At 45.3% G+C, this 18,798-nt stretch overlaps 1 protein-coding gene across 7 annotated transcripts in view; it reads left to right on the forward strand.

Moving 5' to 3' along the window:
* Positions 1 to 1,331: 1,331 nt before the first annotated feature.
* The window catches only part of EDAR (ectodysplasin A receptor), a 97,533-nt gene continuing 80,066 nt past the window's right edge, over positions 1,332 to 18,798 (forward strand). For 2 of the 7 annotated variants that reach the window (XM_023520496.1, XM_023520498.1), the window contains exon 1: positions 1,332 to 1,754. The gene's annotated coding sequence lies outside the window, so the exon portion shown is untranslated. Of the gene's footprint in view, positions 1,755 to 13,404; positions 13,560 to 18,798 lie in introns of those variants that run through there. The other 5 variants (XM_023520497.1, XR_002776277.1, XM_011375292.2 and 2 more) reach the window with 5 other exon arrangements.

An 18,798-nucleotide genomic window follows, 5' to 3' on the forward strand; every position in this document is an offset into this window, starting at 1 on the left:
ATATATGGGGCATGAAGAATTGAGGACTTTTTGGACTTTACAAATGGCTTCCATGGAGCTGTGACAGTAATGTCAACTGGCACATAAGGGACCTCCCTTAGGGTGTGACCAGAAAGCTCCAAACCACAGAACTGTCAGCCACAACTGCCTCTGATAAGCCCCCAAGTACAGGGGCCAATAAGCATGAGGACTTACCTTATAAAGTCAGTATAAGCTGAACACTCTAGACAGTGCTCAAGCCTGACTTGAGAGCATCATGGAGGGGTGTTGCTAAGAGCCAAAAATCCTGACCTTGTGCTGGTTGTAGCTGCTGGCTTGGGACCAATGCGCAGCTATCAGCACCACCAGTCAACAGAGCTCACTTTGGAGACGCCGAGGTCTTTCATCCCTTTGCTCTGTCTCATAAGACTCTCTACTTCCCCCCTCTGTGTTGTATGTTAACCTGCATGAGTACTTGATGGGTTATCCGAGAAGGTTCCCCTCAGTAAACTTGGCATTGCGGAAAGACGCAAATGCACGTGTTCAAGGGTGTTACTTTGGTAGCTGCTTTCTTTCCTTGCTCGAGACAGGTAAATATGGTTCTGCTCAACCTTTCTGGAGACAGAAAGTCTTTAATTTGGGATCTTCACAGGTGTCCTACACATTTGTCTGTTTCTTTCTCTCTTAAACTGTTTATAACTCGTGTGAATTACACTGTATGTATCCAGGGCCGAGAGGACAAGATGGAAAAGGAGAAGGATAGAAATCAGTCCTGGAGGAGCTGTTCTGCTCCTCGTGTGTAGGTGGGATTCGGGGAGTGAAGGGCAGGAGAAATTACATTCTTTGGAAGGATGGGTTTTTTTTCCTAATCATTTCACTTTTGAGAAAGAATCAACTGATGCTGAAAGGCAACTTTCAAATTGTGTTTCAAATATCTTCCTGATTATCTAGTTATATGAGATACACACACACATGCACACACACACACACACACACACACACAGTTATCTGGAGTTAAATGAAGTGTATGTGATAATGCGGGGTGTATCATACAGGGTGTATATGGTTGTTTGAAGTTACATGGGAGATATATGGTGACTTGAAGCCTGCAGTGGATGTGGGAGGTGGGCAGAAAGGAAGGCAGAAATGTGCCAGCATGTTTCAAAGCTGAATGGATATAACAGCCTTTGGCCATCTCTGTGGGGGGTCCTTGGGGAACACATTTTGATTAATGGTATTTTAATGCTAATTTAGCTTTTTAGCACTCCAGTGCCCAAAGGCTCTGGTCGTTCTGATAGAAGCAAGACTTCCTCTCCACAAAAACAAATCAATGATTTTACAGATTCCAACTGGTGTCTTTCAGGGCAGGAAGTTAAAAGCCAGGTGTGTGCATCTGGGCAGGCTGCAGAGGGGGCTAACCTGCAGAGCAAGGTGCCAGCATCGCCAGTGCTGGGAGAGGCCTCTAGATGGTGCAGGTGAGTCTGCAGCGAGGGAAAGCCCCTCTGTAAGGCTGTTTCCAAACTCGCAAACAGGACGGGAGCAGTCAAGGAAGAGTTCCCGGGAAGCCCTTTGGAACAGAAGGAAAGTGGGACTGACAGCAGAGAGGTGCCTCGCTCCAGGCAGCTCTGCCGGCCTCCAGCATCTGCTTCTGAGAACTCTGCCGAGTGGCCACCTGTGAAACCTGGTGGCCCAAAACAGGACCGTGCTTGGCTCTCTTCACAGACCATCTTCCATCTTCTGCTTGGATTAGAAACTGACCCTCTAACAGGATCCAGGTAAGCGTTGGTCCTTCTCTTTGGTTTTCTAAACTCTTAGGCTGTGGATGAGACTGAGGTGTCAGGGGCTGCAAAACAGCCTGGGTACATTTTTGAAATGCGTGTCATATTTGGGTTGCGTTTGAACAAGCTTTCCCGATTACTGTACGTCTTTGCTACCAGTTCTAAGACCTGAGATTCTTCCTTTGTTTTCAGGAAAACATAAGAAAACCCATTTCACTATTTGGCTAGTGAGCCAAACTCTGTATGTGCTTAGCAAGATTTAAGATTTGGCTATAGGACAATGGGTGTCTCCAAGAGAGCACGAAAGTGTGTTTCTCCGGTTTTCCCCCAAGCCTGGTCACAGGAAGGCAAGCAGCAGCTGGGACTTTGGCTGGGCTCTGTACCTGCATCCCATCCTGAGTTCCCACAGTGCCCTAAGAAACCTTTCAGGTGCAGTTTTGAATCAAGTCTGAGGCCCAGCGTCATGACTCCCCAGTTGGGGGTGTGTGAGGGGGTGTGTATGTATTTGACGATCAAGGCTTTCGCTTCCAGCCAAGAGGTTCCTCTAAATGCTCCGACAGATCTCGGAATAGTTTGGACTCCTACACAAGGCCTGGCTCTGATTTCCCAACATCCTACAGCAGTCGCTCTTGCACGGCGGGGCTAGAGGTATGAGGGGAAGGAGAAAGGGGGCAGCGGGGCAGAGAGGACAGCAGGCGAAGATTCGAGAGGGACAATTAAAGCAATAAGGGGTGGGGAATGAGATGACAAATCAGCAGGGGAGAAGCCCTGTCAGGCGGAGGAACTGGACAGTTAGTGGGACATAGGGATGTGAGATGATGGGACTGAAGAACAGAGAGAAGATGGGGAGCAGACGAAGACCAGCCCCCTTCCTCTGCTCTCCAGCTAGCCACTGTGCTGTGGCTCTGAAGTTGTACCTTTGAGATACCTCTAGCCAAGAATGAAACTGCAACAAATTCAAAATAATAAAGAGGCAAAAAGCCATAATAGATTAAAGGAGAAAAGGAATCAATTCAGGTAATTAAGATAGAGAATATTTCTCGCCTGACTTTGAGCTCTGAGATTTCTAAGCCATATCCACTTAAGATCTTTGAAGTTACATTTTGACAGAGCCCACCATAAAAAGAGTTACTTATCAAAGCTGAGAAATTAGCATTTGTCCTGAGGATGGTCGATGTGTGCCCTTTGTCACTGGAGAAGATTGGGGGCCCCAGTGACAGTCAGCTGAGGTCTCTGCTCTCTCCCCACCCTTGCGTGAGCCAGGCTGTACTTTATTAATGGCACCTTTGGAGGGTAATCTTGGAAGCACATGTTTTGAAGAGAAAAGAGTAAATAAGATTTCTCTGAATTGTTTGATTTTTACTCTCTGGGCACTACCAAGTTTCTAAAAGTAAACAGGGTCTTCACTTTGTTGATGACATGTGTTTACAAAGCTCAGAAGTATCAGGAGCCCACCCTCGTCTCTTCAGTGCCGTCACGCCCCCGAACCTAGCACAGTGCCTGCCACAGGCAGCAGCCCAGGGTTTGCTTAGGGAAGTGAAGACAGACCTGGTATTACTCCTCGACTTCCCCATTTCAAGGGTACAAAACCAGGTTGACTCTTTTAATTGAGGTGCATCTTCTCATCAAAGTTCCGTAGGTCTCAAAGGACCACACATAGACAGAAACCAGGTCACCTGAGTCTCCTTCAGGTGAGTTCAGGTGAGTGACTTTTGTGGTTTCCAAAAAAATTGAATTCATTCTCAAGGGAATGCCCAGGAACCCAGCTTCAAAGACTCAAGAAAATCTGATATTCAAACACAGTAGCTGTAAACAGGATGGTGTTCTGGAAGCCAGCCCTATGATCAAACGGCTCAGCCCCTCAGGTGGGGTTCCCTCCCGGCCTACTCAGTGTCCTGCCTGCCCACCTCTTAGCAGCTTTCCTTCTGGCCCTGGTTTTCTCAATTATCCCGGAGATACCTGCCTGCTCTTTCCTTTGATGCTGTTTTAGGCTCTGCCTAGGTAATTCTACCCTAGGTAATAGCATAATTAATTAACTTACATTAAGCTCACTTAGTGCATTAGATCAATTAGGAAACAAAGACCCATCGCAACCTACGTTGCTGTCCTTGAGTTCACGTATTGTGGACAGGAGTTTATATTCAATCTCCAATTATTATTTTCTTAAAAAATAAAGCAAGCCATACTATTTGCTGGCCTCTTGTCCTCATCAGAGGCCAGGGCTAAAGAGGAAACGTTCTGTTTCATTCTTTGTGAGCCATCCCAATAAAGGATTGGCAATCAAAATATTGGAGTAGAAAATATGAAATTGTTGTTTGTATATAGCCTAAATATAGTCAAATAGAGGTGATATCAAGTGGTTCAATCTAATATAGTCTAGTACCTAAGAGAAAATTTCAAATGGCTTTTAGAAATCAGGAATCCCAAAATAATTCCCCTGTTAGTACAAACAAATGAGCATGAACTTAATTTTTCATGATTGTCTGTCATAAGGTCATCACAAAGCATTGTCCAAGGGCTGTTAGAATCATAGAATCAAATCCAAGGAAAAAGCTTCGCCCTGGGTTTGGCAGGAGGGTGGTCCTACATTTCATCAAATAGTGGACTCCTATAATCCAAGGTGTCCTCCGTCCCAGCGTCCTCTCTAACACATAGTGGGCACTCAGTGAAAACATGTCCAATGAATGAATGGGACCCTTTGTGTCAAAAAAGGTCACCGGTTGTTCTAATCACACAGTGGGGACAAGGGGCTGCCAGAACACCTAAGTACCCTAAGTCAACGAGCAAACAAATTCCAGTTAGCAAATCTACTCTCTCTGGGTGCGATGACACGTGTTATTTCTTAAAGGCTGGGTACCCGAAGATGTCATACACACTGTTTGGATACATGGTAGAGCAGATACAAGCTGGTGAAGCTGGAGGCTCTCGTCCTCTGCCCAGGTCCTCCTAAAGTTCCCAGAGGCCTGTGCCCATAGCTACATGCTTAACTAACCAGGAGGCCTTTGTTTTCCATTCCCGACAAATCAGAGCACTGTGGAAAATGGATGGGTGGTAATGAACCTTGTATAGGGAGATGGATTTGCATTGATAGCCACAGCCGTGCCACCCAGCGAGCTCATGTCATCTCAAGTCACTTCACCAGCCAGGAAATCAGACTGTGCTCTATACATGGCAGGAAGGTGCCTTGGCTTGTGAATCCTGATGGGATCAGTAAGCAAACCAGTCACAGCCACAGTCGTGTTGTCGTTACTAATAACAGTGAGGCCCGGGGTGCATGGAAGCTAAGCTGAGCTGTGGTATCTCTAGATCCCTCAAGATTAAGACTATTTAATGATACTATTAAATGTGTGGATATAAGCAACCAAAAGGTGAGCCCAAATACTGAAATAAGACATTAGTCTCTTGAAAATAATAGGGAGATAATTCTGCCAACAGCATTCTAATCCTGATGTGAAGCACTTTCTTAGGATATAAAGAAAGACACACAAATCTAGAGTGCAAATGAAAAATGTGAGGTCAGTTTTGACAACTATCAGACCATTAACAAATCTTTTCTCTTAAAATGTTGCCATATTTTCAATTCCATATTCCTTAAACTTCATGCACAGGAGAGACAAGGAGGTAGAATTTCACACTGGTTTTAATATACATTCATTCATTCAACAAATCTTTTCTGAGCCTCTGCTGCATGGCAGGCACTGTCCTGAGTATAGTGACACAGCAGCACCGTGGGTAGTGAGAGCAAACACCCCGCTTTGTGGAACCTAGTACAAAGAGAAGCTGTAATACACAGATGTGAATGTTAATTTCAGAAAAGAGAAGCCGTGATACACAGATGTGAATGTACAAGGAGAAGCCGTAATACACAAATGTGAATGTTAATTTCAGAAAAAATCAGTGCCATGAAGAAACAAATAAGCAGAGCAAGCAGAGAGAAAGTGCTTGGGATAGGTTTAAGGGGAACCTCTTGAGAAGATGACATTTGAGCAAAACCTAAATGAAGCGAGAGAATGAGCCACGCATAGGCTCCAGGGTGGCAATGAATCTGAGGTGTCCCAACTCCAGCAGGGAGGCAGTGTGGCTATAGCAGAGGGAAAGGCGGGAAGAACAGGAGGAGACAAGAATGGAGAACCAGGAGCCAGGCAAGCTGGGGACAGAGACCACGGTTAAGTCTAGGCTTCCATTTAGGGTGTTGGGAGGACAAATAAAACTATACATTGACTCAGGGTAGAAGTTCAGCTGCAATTATTCATGCCTCATGTCATTCTGGAACCATCGGTGCCCACAGCACACCGGCTGTTATATCTTGAAATCTACCCTGCCGGCACCTCCACGAGTCAGATCTCCAGGTAGCCTTTTCCTCAGAGGGCTAGTCTGGCAGCGGGAGAAGTTGGCAGGACAATGGAATGATCCCTTTAAATCCAACATCTGTTCTCTTTGCAGTTAACAAATGGCAAAGGGGCCCTTTCTGAGAAAAATTTTAAAGACTCCAACTTGAAACACATGCTTACATTTTTAAAAGTCTCAAACTACAAAGAAAATGCTTAACATTCTTAGAGAGTCAGACATTGTCTTCTATCCCTTCTCAGTCCTACCCAGTATTCCCACAGGCAACCCAGAGCCCACAGCCCTGGCCAGCTCCATTCACTCCCCATTTCTCACTTGGAGAGATGGAGAAGTACTTGCTGGTGTTGGGAGAGAGGTGGGGTTGAGCAGACAGAGAAGCACGGACAGGTTCAGTTAGGAAGCCTCCTCTTCTGAGAGTGCCACAGGGGAACAAATTTGGAGATCAGTTTCACACCCTGTTTGGCATTCCAGAGCTGTTCCTGACTGTGGCACATGGCCCTTGTGGAACTAGGGAGAACCCGGCTGCTCTGCGCCATCCAGCATGTGACTGCCAGCACCTGCCAAGTTCAATTTCCTTTCAAGTTACAGGACCATGGAGATCAGTCGGGCAGGAAGTCAACTGAGGGGAAGAGACCATGTCTCTGAGAAACCCAGGGCAGTGAGAGCATATAGGTGGATCAAGAGGGAGGAGTTGGGCATCTGGCCAGGCTCCTGACCCTGTAAGGAAGGCCCAAGACCCCAGAGGGTAGTCAGATGGGATGCAAATGTCTATTGGTTTGGTTGATTTTGTTTACCAGGTATGTATGGTTTTATGGTTTAATAGTTTGGTTGAGGCTCTGTGTTCTTGCATAACAAACATTACTTCTGGCCTAGAAAAAAAACCTTAATCTTTAAAAATAATGAAAAGCACTGTACTATCTTAAAGGCATCTCAGAGGTGTCTTCAAGGTTCATTTCCTTTAAGATTTAGTCCTTGATAATGGCTGGCGATGGCTGTTCCTAAAAGTTCCTGTCCATAATGAGGAAAATCGATCAAAATGGACACTTGGGGGATGTGGCTGTTTAAATGCACCAAGAAAGGGGGCGGCGGCAGCTGGGTGCAGAGCAGCATTTGAATGGCACAAGTCAACTGTGCATCATTAGACTTGCAGAGTGTGGTTTTCTGCTGATGGATTCCTTTACAAGCTACAAAATTTAAATTCAGCAGAACCCTTTTTAAGCTTTAGCCATTCTTAGATTTGGAGAGAGAGATCCATCGCTAAGATATGTGAATAGACTGCAGTCCTCTGATCTCTCCAGGTGGCCTCTGGCAGAGGCCAGTCCTTATCCTACGACCACTGCGAGCTGAGCAAATGTCTTGGTCTTCCTTTAGCACTCATGTAAGCAATTTTGCTCCTCGTTTGTGAACAGAGGAAACCAAGGCAGGGATGAGATGTTCCAGTGCCTTGAGACACTTAGTTTGAGTCAATCTGAAAACCAAGAGACCAAGCTTTCTGCAAAATTGCTGCCAGTTGGTCTTCACTTGAAAAACATTATCCAAACAGACCACACACAGCTCTCTGATTTGACTTCTAAGATTGGCATATAACAGAGAAATGGCGCTTGAGAATATTATTATGATGGTTATCGTAGTTGTTGCTTTTGAAGGCAAATATTTATTTTATGAAGATTGCAAAACTAAGAACAGTAGAATGTTGAGCTCCTCCTTGTGTTTACAGAGTAAACAGAATTGAGACACTGACAAATGCAGTGTCCCTTTTTCTCTGAGGATCTGGCTGTTTGCCTCCTGCGGTATCAATTAAATAAGAGCAGGGGCCGCTGGAGATGCATGCCCCGGTCGGCTGAGCATCCTTCCACTCGCCCTGGTTCTAGTCAAGAGGTCGCAGGCTCCCTGAGTGTGGGCTGGACAATGGGTTCGGGGGTCTATCCTTTCTGATCACCCTGGTGGCCTGAAGAATACTTCTCCAGAGCCTCTCTGGATGTTTTCTTCGTTAAATTAAAGAGGCCACTGCATTTCCCATAGGATCATGTGCCCAAATGTTGCTCAAGTTTTTATAAGAAGATCTAAAAGAAATAGAAGAAGGCCTGGTTCCTGTTCTCATAGCCCATAGTATCAAAAGGAAGAAATAGTAAAAATAGCACATATTCACACATGAACAAAAAGACATATTCACATAAGAAATAGAAATAACAGCACTTAGCATATTGCACTGCATTATAATTAATCTCTTCAACATCTGCGTCCTCCATTACCTGAGTAGTGCTTCTTCAAGCACAGGGACCATGTCTCTATAAGGAGTACCCTTCTAGTCTCTAGTATCTAGCACATGCATGGCACATAGTAGGTACTCAATAAACATTTATTTAAACCAACCTTTAGTGAACACTTATTACCTTCAAATGTTTTCATTTCATTTAATCTGCCTAACAATTCTATCAAATAGAGACTATCACCACTGTTTCACAAATGTGCAATTAAGGCTCAGAAAAGTGAGGTGATTTGTCCAAGAGCTCTCTCCTCGTAAATGGCAGGACTTCAGCCCAGGTTCATGGACTTCAACTTGGTGTCTTTTCCATGAGCTCCTTCAGAGATCAGATCTGGGATGAGATGTGCTGTTACAATCAGACTGAAGTTTAACTTTATGTCATGTTCATTTCAGGAACAGAGTACAGTTTCTACCTAGACAGATGTCTAAAACCCCAGACATCTCTGGGCTCCCCAGATACCTCAGCAGACACCCTTGAGCCTGCACAGGTGTTTTCTTGGGCAGTCAGGTGGTGGCAGCGAGGGCAGAAAACAGAACGTTCTCTTCTCCTTTCCCCAAGGCCAAGAGCAGACCCAGCAGCTTCACAATGGTGGTGTCAGAGACTCGAGACAAGCCATATCTATTTCAACTTCAGTGGCCTTTCTTCTCCTCTGATGTTGGGCTGGACGTGTCCTATTGGGATTGGATTAGAGTGGGCATGGCCCAGGAGGTAGGCACAGCCTCCGGAGGCAGCACAGCTTGGGAAGGGATCCTGAGGACAGAGGCAGTATGAAGGGTGAGTAGGAGCACAGCCTCTAGCCTCCAACAGACATGGACCCAAATCCTGGCTCCTTCATTTGCTAGTGATTAGACTTTGAACAATCGTTGGGTAAATTCTCTCAGTTCCCTGGGAAAGAATAATAGTACTCACCTAATGGGGTTATTGTGTGGATTTAAGTGAGATGAAGCAGGTAAGCACTTAGAACAGAACAGGGGCACACTGTAAGTCCTGACAATGTTCTGTATGTACTCATGGACAGAATTTAATATGTCAGCTAGGCCTCTTCTTATCGCTTATTCACTTTGGTTTCATGAAAATCAAGTTCATCTGATGTGTCCATCTTTCCCTCAAGTAACCTATCAATTTGGCCCAGATCCCGAATACCAATGGGACCCTGCAGTTAAGGGGCAGCTACACCGAGGAGGACAGAGCAGAGTCTAAAAGCCCTTTGGAGCATGGCATCTAGTAGCCACCCCCAACTAGTGACACCCCTACCACACTCTGGCCACATGGCCTTCCTGATGCTCCTCAGAGAAGCCTCAAGATTCTGCATTTGCTATTCTTTCTGCCCCAAATGCTCTTGCCCAGGATTTCTGTTTGTCTCATTCATTCATTCCCATCAGGTCTCTGCTAACAAGTGATCTTATCACAGAAGCCCTCCCTGGCCCCACTCATATAAAATATCAGCTCTGCCTCCCCCGTCCAAAAAAAAAACCCAAACTCCTGTGTATAGCATTGACCACTAGAAGACTTACTATACGTACAATATAACATAAGTATGTTATATGTATCATAATATAAGTATCATATGTGTGTCAGCCAACTTGGTGGGTAAACAACAAATATTTGTTTAAAAACATGAACCACTGCAGAGCTCCCAGGCAGGTGAGCACAGCAGAGCTGGAGAGGGGGTTTCTTCCTGCGTGCTTGAGACCCTCACGGGGAAGTTTCACTCTCCCTCCCCCGCAGAGGTTTCGGGATGTGACTCAGGAGACTTCCTGGGATTCTTTCATTGCAGACCTGTCTGAAATCAATGAAGCAAATAGGTAAGAGGAGAAAATGAGCTGAGGTTAAAGAACAACTAGGAGACATCGACACAGTGGGGTTTCAGGTTAAGAAGACAGGAAGTTGTGAGTGACTAATTCCCTCACCCTATGCCCACTCCAGGGAGCCTCACAATGCCTGGTGTTATTAAGTGCAAGTGTCCACAGCTTGCATATCACGCATACTCACAGCAAGCCTTGGAAGCAAGTTACCTTGTCTCTGTCACAGGTGGTAGGGCTGCAGTCCCTCCCCCACTCCACCTGCCCCCAGTTCCCACAGACCCATAGAGTCCTTGCCTCCCAATGTGCCACTAGTCAGAGCTCAGGCACGGTCGGGGGCCCATCAGGAAACGGTTCATGTAGGATGGTCAAAATGAAGAAACTTTATTCAATGGATCAGTAATTCTAGAGGTGAGCAAGGCGCAGGAGCCACGGCTTCTCCTTCTTGAACACACAGTAATAGCTTTTGGCCTATTGACTGCTGTTGCCTAAATTCTGCAGGAGTCCTTTGGATCTTCAGTTCTTGCCATCTGTATTCTCCATCATTAATCTAACCCCAGATAAGGAGGCGGAGGTGGCTTTTCTTCCCCACAACCCTGTGTCTCAACAGACTTCCTCAGCTTCCTCTAGCCCCTACTGCCATCTGCCGTCTTCCCACCCTAAGGGATTTCTTTCCCACCCTTTCCGCACTCATTCCCATTCATCGGGTTTTGGATAAACATCTCTTCTGAATTGCGCAGTCCCTGCTCCAGAATTCCTGGGGAGAGAGATACTTTACAATCGCTGCTCCCCACCTCCCATCCCTAGCTGCTTTGGGGTGCTGTGAGGTGTATGTGCATGAGTCTGTGAAATGCAACAACCAAAATAGCTTGGAATGTGGCTGGGACCAGGCTGAGGAAGTGGGAGAAGTAAGGGGCTGAGGATATCTTAGTGTGAGTCCCAAAAAAGGAAGATGTTGGAAGGGGCATAGGTTCACTTAACAGAGACAGCAAATCTGGCATTCACCTTCCCCAACTGTATGGTACATTCACTGCCTGCGTAGGCGGGGTCTAAGCTGCAGATTCTTTCTTAACCCCCAGCAGGAAAGGTCTGTTCCTTAGGCATGAGTTAAATAGTTTGAGAAAATGATAAAGAAAAGCAGTGGAAGGTAGAGAGGGGCCTTGGCATCATCGGATGGTTCAGCGTCTCTGAGTTTTAGGTGAATCTTGTTTTCTACACCAGCGAACATTTTTGAAGCCTTACTGAGTAGACACCTGAGCCCTCATTGGAAATGGAATGTCTGTTCCTTAGGCACCCCCTTCCTTTATGAAAACTCGAGGGTTAATGGTTTCCTTTTGGAAAGCTTTCAAATTGTATTCATTTGAGTTTACATTATCAGCTTCCTTCTGCTCTGCCTGTGGATTACTCTCCTGTTGGGTTTAATTTAACCAGATTTGCAGTTGTGCTAACAAAGTCATTGATGCCCTCCTGCTTTCAGAATGTAATTTTCTGTCTTTTCTCTGGCTTTACTGATAGACTGTCTCTATACTGAAACTCTCCCGGCGTTGGGCACTATTTGGTGTTCCTGTTGCTTCAAAACTCATTCCCTCTAACCGTACTTCACTGCCTCACAGATTCTAACAAGTTAGTTCTGATATTTGAATAGTAAAAATTAACAATATATAAAATCACTGTTCAAAACAAACAAACCCAAAACAAAAAATGTGCTTCTGCTAGTGCTGTCAACATCAGCATCTTTTAGGGGTTCTGTGTGTTTCGTAAATATGAAGATCCCTGGACCGTGAAACCGAGTCTTTTTAAAAATGTTACAAACATGCAGGTTAGCAAAGAATCCAGAATCTTCCAAGTTCAATCTTTTAAGAAGAGACCTGGACATCAAATAAGATAGCAATTATTGGGAACTACCGATGTGATGGGCATTCTAGACCCAAATAGTGTATTCTAGCCCTTCAAACACTACTCCTCTACTCCACTGAGATTCTCTGGTACTTCAGAGACCAATAATAGGTTTCAAAAAGATATGGCTCTTCTCAGTGAAGACAGTAGCCCAGCAGGTCTTACCCAGAGGCTCGACCCACGCAGGCCAGCCTCTGGTGATGTTTGCTTACCTTCCCGAGCACATGCCCTCGGAGCAGGAAGAATGACTGTGCATTGCACCTCAGCTTTACTGGACAAAGACGGTTGGGGTTCCTCTATTAGAAATAGGCACCTTCAGGGGTGTTATCTGTATCTATAGATGCCATAAATCCTGTCTATACATAAGAATAAGCACATGCCATTCAATTCTTTAGTTCTTCATACAGTATGGTGTCTTGCATTAACCCATTTCCCGTTTAGAAAAAAAAAGTTCAGCTCGCTGCCAGCATTAATTTAATTTTACATAAACATGCTCTTTGAGGCTGACACAAATTTGATTGGTTTTCAATGCAACAATAAAATCAAAAAACTGTTCTTGGAGTCATTTCTAAACAGAACTTGTCTCTAATCCTAATGTAACAGAAATGTATACATAAATCGGATTCCTCAAATGAATCTTCGGTAACAACTGCTTGAGAATGATGTTAACATCTTGTGTAAGAATTCAACATTTTCTAGGATTTGACATTTTCAGAGATTGAGAATTACTATATTTTGTAAATGGAAATACCACTGCTAAAAACAGAAAGCTATAAATAGCTTCTTATTATGTCAGAAAGTAAGGAAACACTCAAAAATGAATGGGGTATGTCAACAGGACACAGGACCACCTGAAAGAGCTCCAGTTGTTAAAGCTGGAATACTTTTAGCAATAAATAAATAAGAAAATATTGGATTATAATCCAAAGTTTAAAATAAATATCCACAGAAATAAATGATTGCATAAATAATTAAATAAATGAATAAATAAATAAATAAATAGATAGATAAATAAATAAATAAGTTGATGAATGGAGAAGAGACAAATCTTCCATACAAAAGAAATTGAAATAAATTATGTAGATAATCCCCTTTCTAGGAGGTGGAACGTAACACCCCACCCCTTGAGTGTGCCTGCTTCTTTCCAAAGAGGACAGTAGGGAATAGGCTGAAAAAGCCTAGCAGACACTGACTCAGCCAGGTGATCAAGGTCAGTATCAGCAGTGATAAATCACGTCGATAAAATGTACACTTGATATGTGATAAAAAGGGTATTTCACCTCTATGAGGGGTAAAAGATACTTTACTTCTTTCTCCCCCAAACTCATAACCCAGTCTCATCATGAGAAAAACATCAAACACAACTCGATTAAGGACATTCTACAAAACATTTGGCCAGTACTCCTCAAAACTGTCAAGGTCATCAAAAACAAGAGCATCTGAGAAACTGTCACAGCCAAGAGGAGCCTAAAGAATCATGACAACTGAAGGTAATATGGCCTCTGGGATGGGATCCTGGGACAGAAAAGGACATTAGTTAAAAACTAAAAAAAATCTGAACTAGGTATGGACTTTAGTTAATAATAATGTACCAATATCAGTCCATCAATTGTGACTAATATATCATACCAATGTAAGATATTAAAAGGAAAAACTAGGTAGGTGGTATACAAGAACTTTCTGTACTGTATTTGCAACTTCTCCATAAACCTAAAACTATTCTAAACTAAATGGTTTATTTTGATAAGAATCTCTTGTTTAGACTCAGATACTTCCTCTTTGCTCCTCGCAATTTTCCTCCATCCTCAAAACAGCTCCAGCTGGCCACCACCATCTTCCCCACTGGCTCCTGGGGCACATTCAGAAGTGAGAAGAGCCTAAAAGTCAGAAGGGCCCCAGAGCCAGACCACCTGCCTCTAAATCTTGGTCTTTCCTGTCGAAAACATGGTGACCTTGGGCAAGTCCCTTACTCAGTAGCACAGTTTCTTCCTCTGTAAAATGGGGATAATAAAGCAAAGGCCTGCCTTCGTGAGGACTATATGATTTAACTGGTACATGGAAAATGCTGAGAACAATGTGTGGCATGTGGCACATGCTCCATATATGTCACTCTAATTCTCTTTTATCACACGGCTACTTGGTAGTCTAAATAATTGCTTATTACCTTCCAAGTTAAGAACAGTGTGGATGTCCTGCCATTTTGCACTACTGCCCCTGGGCATCATCTAAAATTCTAAGGCCACTGATCAAGAGCCTTAGCTCCTACCCACAAAATAAAGAGCTTCTTAGTGATGTTAACTTTCCTCTGTAGGAGCAGGTTAGGTGGGAGGAGCCACGATCTTTTCCTGCAGGACAGTCCAATGGCCACAGAGAGCTGCTCTATCTCACTACAGGCTGTTAAGGGCAGCTGTGACTATTCTAATTTGTTCAGGAACAATTTCATGCAAGTCCTGCTATTGTCTAATCTGTCCCCAGAAGATCAGCCAGCTGGCTCTTCCCTGCCCTGCACTCCCAGGCCCACTCTCCCAGACATCACCTGCCAAGGAATAGGCCAGGTGGACAGCGGTGGGCCTTCTCCTGCTGGACCAAGCTGGGCCTTCTCCTGCTGGTCCAAGCAGTCCCCAGGCCATTCCCACCAGCCACCACTGAGCTCTAACCAGGGGCTTTTCTGCCCGAGGCTTTTCCAAGCTTCTTATCTCCTAGACCCCAAGCCCACACCACCCAACATTCTCCCAGGCCTGTTGGTGCTGGCCACCCATTTCCTGCCCTGGGAGCTATCATCTTGCTTCTGGTGCTATGGTGGGGGCAGGGTGAGCTGTGCTTGCATATCCACCCACACCTCCACTTGCTCCTGATCCCATCCTCTCAACCAATACTTATGAGCACCTGCTATATGTCAGACCCAGGGTGGGGCCCCCAGGGCAAAGAAGACACAGGTCCTGTCCTCACTATTCTGGTCCCTTCTATTTTTCTCCTGACCCACTCTCCAGCCCTCTCCTCCTGGCCCAGGAGGCTGCCCTGCATGGGATGCACCAACAGGCTCCCTTGCCCTCTGGCCTCCTCTGGATTTCACCAATAGAAGGCCTGGGCAGGAGGCAGAGACAGAAGGAGACTGATGTCAGTGCATCCATGCTCACCTGATCCCTGCACCTCTCTGCCTGAGGCCTATCCCTGGCTTCAGACCCACTCCCCACTCTTGCCCTTTCAGGCTTAGGAGAGGTAACAGCTCCTGGGATGCTGGTCCCAGGGTTCTATACCATCTCTTGCCCCCTAAACCCTGACTAATGCCTATAGGCAGTGTTCTTGCCCTCGGGGCTGACTCAAAAGAAAAGCAGATTCAGCGATGGGTGTTGGTTCTCCAAGAGAGGTGTAAAGGTGATGCCTATTGAGGGAGGCTGCAGAATGGCTGCCCGAATGGTCTAGAAAATGATTGAGTTACTACCTCTGAGTCCTTCTAAATCTCCACCAGAATTCTGTAAGCTCCAAAAGGCTAAAGCCATTGTGCAAACTACAGCTGCTCAGTGTGTGCCTGGTGAGGCAGCTTGGGGTGGAAAGAGTTAGAATTCCACCTTTGCCAGTTATTAGCTATGCTAAGTTCTTTCTCCCCACTTTGAGGCTCAGTTTCTTTATCTATAATATGGAAATCGCGTCTGCTTTTAGTATAGACTGAAACGATGCTCGTAAAGCATGTACTCCAGCGTCTAACACATAATCCACAATTAATATGTGACAATTTTAATTTTAATTACTGCTTTTATTTGGAAAAGAAATGGATAAGAAGGTCTTATATCTCTTGGAGATGGAATGTTGAGACTTTTGTGAACAAAGATGAGGCTTACAGCTCCATACTTAGTTGATAATGGGTAAGAACTTTGTGATGAAAACATCCTAGGTCCTGATCTTGAACCCCCCAGAAGTTGTTGAGTTATTTACATAAAACCAAAGGCCAGTGGGCATCACCAAAAGCCCAACGTTAAAGGACCTTTTAGAATTCTGATATGGTTTTTGTTCCTTTTTTTTTTTTTTTTTTTTTACCATGAGATGGAAGCCAAGCTTGTGGCTCCAAACAAGACAGTTTCCAGTGTTTGCAGTCAGGGTGGAAGTACGAGCAAGGTATGGCTGCTGTGCACAGCCCTGGGCCCTGAACAGGCTTTCTGGAAAGTGCATCCTTCAGAGGCAGCTGGCGCCTTGGCAGGCAGAGGAAGAAAGGCACTGGGAGTTCCGGGAGCCACCGCTTGCAGGCTAGGACTGTTCCAGAGCAAAGCAGAGAGGCATGGGCATCTGCTCCTTGCCAGGGGTCAGGCCCCAGATGTCCTTGGACACTAGAAAACAGACTGTGCCAAGTCCAGGCCTCTGGGTCTCCCTCAAGACTGAGCTGCTGTGGGGACACAGCACCTTGGCCAGCCCTTAAGCAACCATCCCGCTTCTAATGGTCTGTTTTCACAAAAGGCAGGGAGGTGGCCTTATAAACACCTGGCAAAGCACCCATGTAAGAAATTCTTTGGATTTGGGACACACGTTCCTGTGTTCTGAGTATGCCAGCTCAGAAAACTAAAAGAAAATTTAAGAAGGCAAAGGGGATAATCTAGTTAGCCTGGGTGGGACAGGTGGAGCACAGTTGGAGAAAGGGATGGAGCATCCCCAAAAGGAGCTGTCCTTGCCTGATGCCACTTTTGCTTACCTCCTTTATGGGTATCGGCATCTACTTTCTGGGCTTTGGGGCATCGTTAGGTCATTAACAAATCAACTGCGTGTTGTTGATGTGTTTGTTTTTTCAAATTAGCCAGACAAGTTCTCACTCCAGTACTATCACAGCCATAGCTACAAGACAAGCAGAGTAGGGGAGAAATCCTTTGACCTTGTTCAGACACTGGGCTTGCCAGCCCTCGGCATGCGGGCTCAAACATCCTGGTTACAGTCTCTCTTCTGCTAGGCTGCCTCAGCCTGACCCGGCCCCTGCCCCCAGCACTCCCACAGCCTGGTGAGATTGGAAAGGGCAGTGGCTTGGAAGTCAGCCAGAAGGGCTACGAGAAAGAGTGAGGACCACAGCATGACCGCGTGTGACTGGGATGGGTGACCACACTACCCCAGTGACCCGCTTCCCTCTGTATTTTGATTTCATTGTCACCATCTGCATTAAGTCCTAAGTTTCTAAAGAACTGGAATCAGCATGTCTATGTAAGTTCTACGAAACAGAACTTAGTGCTACATGGGTGTCTCACTGGAGTGTGGCTGAAATAGCAGAGGACTCAAAGGCGAAACATCCAATCGCCTAACAAACAACCCAAAACTTAGCAACTTAAAACAACAGACCTTTACTGTCTCACACAGTGTTTGAGGGTTAGAATCAGGGAGTGGTTCCCATGGGTGGTTCTGGCTCAGAGTGTCATGAGGTTGCAGTCAGCTGGGGCTGCACCATCTGAAGGCTCGACTGGGGCTGGAAGAAGGCTCACTCACATGGCTGCTGGCTGGACCATCTTTCCATTCCTTCATCAATACAGTAGATGGAGCAGACAGTTTAGGTCCTTCTATGATTTTTGGAAGTCTTTCACAAGTTAGTTCGTTTTACTGAACAGCAGTTATTTCCACAAGGAATGAAAAGAATGAGATTTGTTATTTGTATTTGTTCAGTCTTATAATATGGTCCCAAGATGAAACTTCTATTGTTTAATGAGCCTGTTTTTATTGATGCTACTAACAAAGTGTATTTTCTAGGTTTATGGAAATTCTAGCAAGATTTCTTTCAATAAAAGCTGCAAGTAACCATTATCTAATTTTTTTTCTTTCTCTTTTACGGTTTTGCTGTTTTCTCTGCTGGGTCCTCTTCCTGTCCCCTGAGTAGGGAGAAACTGGAAAATTCCCAGAACCTCTGTTCTCAGCGGAACCCCCGCCCCTCCCTGGCTATTCTCTTCCCTTAGAGCTAATCTTCTCCTGGGCTCATTGCTGCATGTGAGCCGGCCATGCTCACATCCACCTCCCAGCCCCAACCTGGCTTCCGAGGGCCCGTCCGGGTGTCTCCACGTAGTGCCCTACCCTCTCTCATATCTCAGGATATCCAAAATGACATCAGGACTATCCCAACTTCATAATGCAGCCACCGAAACACCCCTGGTTGAGTTCCTGGCTTCCAGGTTCTCTTAAGTCTAATTTTATACATCATTAACAGATTAATATCCCTTCTAGCTGCAGAAATATTTCCTTCACCCTGCCACTGATTATAGACACCTCCTGGTTCCTCATGTCCTCAAGAAGTGCTTCTTAGGTTTTAATATGCACCACTTGGGGTCCTGTGAAAATGCAGATTCTGATTCAGTAGGTCTGGAGTGGGGCCTGAGATTGTCCAACTCTATCTAGCTCCCAGGATGGTGCTAGGATGAGCTCTCCAACAGCTGACAATCGAAAGTGCCCCATAATCTGGCCACATCCCACCCATCCCACCTGTCATCTTCTACATGGCAGCACAAGACCTCTGTCTGAGTCAGACTCTTCACATCATCAGTAGCTGAGGCTCAACTGTGACTCAAGATTTCATGTGCTATCCCTCTATTAGTGCTTGGTCTTCGTGACCCCGATCAAATTCTAGCTCTCCTTGAAGGCTTCTCTGAATGTTGTCTTTTCACCTCTCTGGGTGCTTGCAAAACTTTGTTCTCTGCTGCTCTTTTGCTTTTAATCACACTCTGCCTGGCATTATTTCTGTTTTCACATGTTTCTGTCATTCTAACTAGATGC

This window comes from Pteropus vampyrus, unplaced genomic scaffold, assembly GCF_000151845.1.
Source record: "Pteropus vampyrus isolate Shadow unplaced genomic scaffold, Pvam_2.0 Scaffold269, whole genome shotgun sequence".
Classification (NCBI taxonomy): Eukaryota; Metazoa; Chordata; class Mammalia; order Chiroptera; family Pteropodidae; genus Pteropus; species Pteropus vampyrus.